Source organism: Sus scrofa, chromosome 13 (genome assembly GCF_054392235.1).
Source record: "Sus scrofa isolate SSC_HxYL_T2T_F1_AM1 chromosome 13, Sscrofa_HxYL_maternal_Yorkshire_Landrace_v2.0, whole genome shotgun sequence".
Classification (NCBI taxonomy): domain Eukaryota; kingdom Metazoa; phylum Chordata; class Mammalia; order Artiodactyla; family Suidae; genus Sus; species Sus scrofa.
The window spans coordinates 65,186,128-65,192,269 of record NC_139395.1 but is presented as its reverse complement, the minus strand read 5'-3'; the positions used below and the strand labels follow the sequence as shown (position 1 = coordinate 65,192,269).

The 6,142-nt window shown below is 44.3% G+C and overlaps 1 protein-coding gene across 2 annotated transcripts in view; it reads left to right on the top strand.

The window, feature by feature from the left end:
- Nucleotides 1-3,556: 3,556 nt before the first annotated feature.
- The window catches only part of TAFA4 (TAFA chemokine like family member 4), a 208,457-nt gene continuing 205,871 nt past the window's right edge, over nt 3,557-6,142 (top strand). Inside the window, exon 1 of one of the 2 annotated variants that reach the window (XM_005669718.4) lies at nt 3,557-3,798. The gene's annotated coding sequence lies outside the window, so the exon portion shown is untranslated. The remainder of the gene's footprint in view (nt 3,799-6,142) is intronic. The other variant, XM_013981874.3, reaches the window with a different exon arrangement.

Genomic DNA, 6,142 nt, shown 5'->3' with positions numbered 1-6,142 from the left:
TCCCAGACATAGAGAACAGACTTGTGATTGCAAAGGGGGATGGGGAGAGAGAGTGGGATGGACTGGGAGTCTGGGGTTAGTAGATGCAAACTATTACATTTAGAATGGATAAGCAATGAGGTCCTACTGTATACCACAGGGAAATATATCTAATCTCTTGGGAAAGACCATGGTGGAATGGAAGAAAATATGAGGGGATATATATATATATATATAACACCCCTGCCTCTATTCCATAACACCCTTCTTTTTTCTCTTTGCCACTCATTTGGCATCCATATATATATATATATGACTGGGTCACTTTGCTGTACAGAAGAAATTGGCACAACATTGTAAATCAACTGTACTTTAATAAAAAAGTAAAAAAATAAAATTAAATTAAAAAACCCCATCCCCCCATTCTTTTAAAACTCTAGCCTTATTTATTTATTTGTTTTTTTCCTTTTTATGGCTGCACCTGTGGCATATGCAACTTCCTGGGCTGTGGTCTAATTGGAGCTGCAGCTGCAGCCTACTCCACAGCCATGGCAACACCAGATCTTTAACCCACCAACCAAGGCCAGGGATTGAACCCTCATCTTCATGGACACTATGCTGGGTTCTTTACCCACTGAGTCACAATGGGAACTCCTAGCCTTACTTGGTTTTCCCATAAATACTTATTCTGCTCTGAAATTATCTTGTTTATATATTTGCTGATTTGTTTACCATCCAACTCTTCCCATAAAGATATATACAAGTCACATGAGAGCAGGGACCACATCTGCCTTGTCTGTCACCATCTCAGAGCATGGCATATAGCAGGCATTTAATAAATAGTTGTGGAAGAAATAATTGAATAATTGGGAATCCTTTGGCTTTATTTATTTAAAAAAATACAATTTGCCTTTTCTTGTGGTGTTTTGCTTGGTAAATCTCACTTCAGATCATTTTGGCTTCTTGTTCTTACACAAAAGACATCTGGTCATTGGAAATTTGTAGATGAATCACTTAACTATACCATCTTATCTTAGAAACACACTTTTATTAGTTAGGCTAGCTGTGACAAAGTGCTACAAACTGGGTGGCCTAAGCAGAAGAAATCAATGATCTCACAGTTCTGCAGGTAGTCATCTGAGATGAAGAAGTAGGTAAGGTTGGCTCCTTCTGAGAGCTGAAAGAGAGAATTAATCTTTTCCATGCCTCTACCTTCTTCTGGTGGATGGCCCACCATCTTTGGCATTCTTTGCCTTGTAAAAGCAGCACCCTGATCTCTGTCTTCCATCTTCACAAGATATTTTTCCCTTGGCACATTTCCTCTCTTTATAAGACTAGTCACATTGGATTAGGGTCCATCCTAATAACCTCATTTTACCTTGACTACCTCTGTAAAGACCCTGTCTCCAAGTAAGGTTGAATTCTAAGGCATTGGGGTTTAGGACATTCACTTGCATTTTGGGGACACAACCCTCTAACAATCCTGAACATCCAGGATATGAAAATATGATAGATTGAGCCACACAAAAGTGCTTATATTTTTCCCCCTCAATAGGACAAGGAAACTTTAGTCCAGGCGAACTTGGACAGATGCAAAACAGCAGGGCTGAAGTAAACACAAAACCCATGCCAGAACCATGCTTGATACACAGTGCTCAATCAATATTTGGTGACTAAATGGGTATAGCGTTCTTCTAAATGACTTCGATTCCTCAGCTCTTCCAAGTCTTTGTTCAAAGGTTACCTTCTCAGCGAGAACTGGCCTGAATGCTACATTTAAAATCCCAACCTCCTGGAGCCTATTTTCCTTTCTGCACTTTATTTTTCTCTGTGACACACTTTCTGTCATGCTCTGTACTTCATTATGTATCATGTTAATTGTCTTTCTTCCCTTGCTAGAAGATAAGCTCCTCTGTAGGGGCAGGAGTTTTTGCTGTTTTTTGTTTGTTTATTTTGGTCTTTTTAGGGTCACACCCATGGCATATGGAAGCTCCTGGGCTAGGAGTTGAATTGGAGATACAGCTGCCAGCCTACGTCACAGCCACAGCAATGCCAGATCTGAGCCATGTCTACAACCTACACCACAGCTCACTGGAACGTCGGATCCCGACTCAGAGAGGCCAGGGATCAAACCCTCATCTTCATGGATACTAGTCAGATTTGTTTCATTTCGCCACAAGGGGAACTCTAGTTTTTGCTCTTTTATTTGCTTCTGTGACTTCTGTCTATACCAGCACCCATTACAGTGCCTGACACAGAATATGCCCTCAGTTTCTTTAAGCGAATGAACGTATGATGACAAGAGAAAACACTGGCATCTCCTATCATGTCATTTCAGGTTTTCCTTGGATCTGCCTGTGTCCTTAATAGAATCTCAGTGCTGAGCGTACTCCTCAGAAATTAAGTCTGTCTCTGATGCTTAAGCTCTGTCTTAGACTGGTGACAGCTTGATAAGATGACTGTCTTTCAGAGCCCCAGCTTTGGGAATAAAAGAGCAAAAACTTGAAGAGGTTAAATGATACATGAAATAGTATGACTTGACAAACGTGCTATAGAACAAAGGCTATGGTAGGTCAAGCAGTAGACTCACAGGAGGGCAAATATATTTTGGAATGCAAGCGGGACAAGATGGTGCATAATTATATGTCAACACAGAGTAAAAGGACCAGAAGAGGATAAGCAAACCAGTGACAGTGAATAGCATAGTGAAGCTTCTCAAACTTTAGGCAGTTACTAATAACCTGGGTATCTACAAGATTCTGATTCTGATTCTGGGTGGGGTCTGAAATTCTTCATTCTAAATGAGTTCTCAGGGGAAACCTCTTCTGGATTACACTTTGAATATCAAAAAACATGGGTTCTGCAACCAGACTTCCAGGGTTCGCATTACACACACTCAGTGCTGCTTAACTATGTGATCTTAAAGAAGTTATTTAACGTCTCTGTGCCTCAGTTTTCTTGCCCATAAAATGGAGCTCAGATGCAAAATGAATGATCTTTAAGTGTCATGAGTTATTAGTGTTATTTCACTTGGGGAAGATAGAGGGAGTAGGACTTGGTATGGGGTGCGAGGCAAAGAAATCTTAGCTGTACTTTCATAGTTTTTAAAATAAGAAAGTATTCAGGTAATGACTGTGTGTGGATTCCTCTCCTTTTCCTTGCATACAAGTTACATAAGAAACCGGATTAGCTATGCATATGTTACAGTCAGGCCAGCTAAGGAAGCTTGTTTGCAAGCTGCTTTCAGTCCTTAGGTGGAGACATCATGCCTAGGAATTGTTTTCCATTGGGAGCCAAACACTTAAATTCCTCTTGGTAAGGCAGGGCTAAAGGAGGTTCTCAGCTATTCAGAAAGAAGACCTTTTCCACAGCTCACCTGCTGAGCTGTGGCCACAGCGAGGCGCCAGGGAGAGGCCGGAGGAGGCCGGCAGCTGTGCCAGCGAGAGGACAGAGTAGGGGAGCTGGGCGGGGAGAGGGCCGGCCCACGTGGACCACCGGGGGTGGGAAGTGGGGTGGGGTGGGGAAAGGAGGCTGGTCTGGCCAATCAGCATGGCTGGCGGCGGCCTGGCCCCTCCCTGTGGGCGCGCTAGCCTAGCTCTGCTCCGCACTGCTGGCTGCGCACTGCTCTGGACGGGGCGAACCAACACGTTGCGCAACTGTCGCAGGACCCCAGGAATGGAGTTGCCAAGGCTGCTTCTGTAGACATCGGTTCTCTCAGTGCAGTTTCGGGCTTGTCTTTGGAGAGACTTGAAAGTTTCCTTTCACAGAGTCTACGGAGGTGATGGGCCACTCCCAGGGCGTCCTCTGGAAGGCAGCAAGGTGAGTGTTCCTCCGCGTAGAGCGCGGTATTGGTGCCTCGCTCTGGACGTGCGGTTCCGAGTTGGCTGCTGGCTTTAGTTGAGTAGGGAGGGTTGAATGGGGAAGGAGAGGGCAGGCAGGCGAATTGGGGTGGCTTTGGACCCGGTGCTCTCAGTTTCTGTCTCGTAGGCAGCAGCTGCTTCTCGGGCTGATAGGGAGTTAACTCGACTCCAGGCAGCCCCTCTCATCCTTTTGCTCTGGAGTGAGGGAGTGACCTCCTGTGCCGTAGTTCTCTTGCACACCGAAGTTAGAAGCCGCGCTGAGAAGTGGGGATGTACGGCTAGGGAGGAGCAGTGGCCGCTTCCAACTTAAGGGTTCCAGTCTGCATACAGAGATCCTGGGGGTGCTCGGTGGATACGGAAGAGGCCACTTGATGGACTGGTATGAGCAGGGAGAGGGCAAACTTGCCCTTGAGCTCTTATTTTGAAAAAGCCAGCTTTGGGGCTTCATTTCTCGGGTCTGAGCCAGGACCTTTATAGGAGCCTTCAAGAGGGAGCAGGTTAGCCTACACCTGAACTCCTGGTTTCAGGGCTCTTGGTTGAAGGACGTTGCGTGCGCCCGCTTCCAGCTGTCAGTGCAAAGCTTCCCGCGCAAGTGGAGAACTGGAGCGGGTCTGCAAGTTCCATCTCTTCCTACATTGGGTACCATGGATTTGTCCACCAAGTCAGTCGTCTTTACATTTCTTCCCCTCTTTTTCAATTTCGTCTCCTGCTTCCTCATTTGCCCTGTTAGTCTGCTCCTAGAAGGAAGGGCATCTTTAACCCTGAACCGTGAGCTCATCCTCAGGGAGGATGGGAAGAAGAAAGCCTGATATTCCGCACCTAGGGAGGCAGCCCAAGCCAGACGCGGTGCCACTGGTGTGTTTTTCTCCTGCATCATTATCGTTTAGTCTTTGGAGGCTCCACGGACCACTTAGCCAGCCTGTGAATCAACACCTCAGCGAGATGCACAAGTTCATGGTTACTCACTGAAAGCTACCCATGTCCCCCTACCCCCAGGATTTAAAGACCCCCCTCTCCCCATTGGTGAAGGGTCTGTATCCCTGTACTCCTTTCCCCTTTAACTTTTAAATGGCGTCCCTCTGAGAGGGTAAGGTTGATGTGATGTGACAGGCGATCCCTGAGTGTGGGAATGGACGTGTTGTAAGCCTTGGTTTGGTTCTTTCTGTAATATCCGTGGTCCGGGGATTTTTGCAACAACCCAAAGCTCATCACTGCACACATTGATGGGTTAGTGTTCTTATCATACTGCCCTCCTCCAGACCACTTGCTAAGGGATGAAGTGGGGCAATTTATTTGTGTGTCTTAGCCCCATTCAGGCAGTTCTTGAATTAAAAAAAAAAAAGCCAGAATAATTTTAGAGTATCCATTTCATGCTATAATCTGCATTTTGCATTCAGTCCTTTGAGGACAGATGTGTGACTTGAAGAATTCTTCAAAAGCTCACTGTGGGTTTTACAGTGAGAAGCGTTTCTGCTAAAGTTTGTAGTCATAGATCAGTGTGTAAGCCTAACACTTCCTTTGGATTGGAAATACAGTTCTTAATAAGGCTGTGTGAGAGCAATTTTCAGAATTTTTATGACTAATATGACTTATGTCCTCCCAAACTGACCTTATGAGTTGGCATTGCTCATTTGTACAAAAAGCATTCTTTATCTGTGTGGTTGTTTCTTGATCAATATTCTCCTAGCTGAAAGCTGGATTTCAAGGTTTTCTTCTTCAGTTGTTTCGTCTCATTGTTCAGCTTTGGATGATTTTGCTGTCTTCCTTCTGTAGCATCTTAATTGCCCCTTGACACTTTAAAATGTATTAACATTTTAAGTCATGATTTGACGTGGCCCATTTTCCTTGTTAAAAGATAAGAAAGTTCTCTTCCCAGAAAAGCAGTGGCTGACAATTCACTTACTTTTGAATGACCATTTTTTTTTATTTCTCCCCCAAACACATACCCTACAAAATCACACAAACCCTACAAATATCTCAGTTTGATTATGGAATATTTTTTATTGGAGGCAACCTTTCCTATTTCTAGTACTAGCATATTCTAGGTCACTTGAATTTCAATATTAATTTTTGGCTCTTTTTAGAGATGTGTATTGTTGGCTGACCTAGTTCCATTTAGTCACACATGCACACACACACAAAGATTCTTAGCTTTGTCCCCCTACCTCCTTTTCAGTGGCACATAGCCTTTCTCTAATAGCTGCTTTTATCTGCACAGCTCATTTGTTGGTACACTTAATATAATACTGTGTTAATGTAAATGATGGATGAGTGCATATGATATTAAAACTGCATCCACTGGA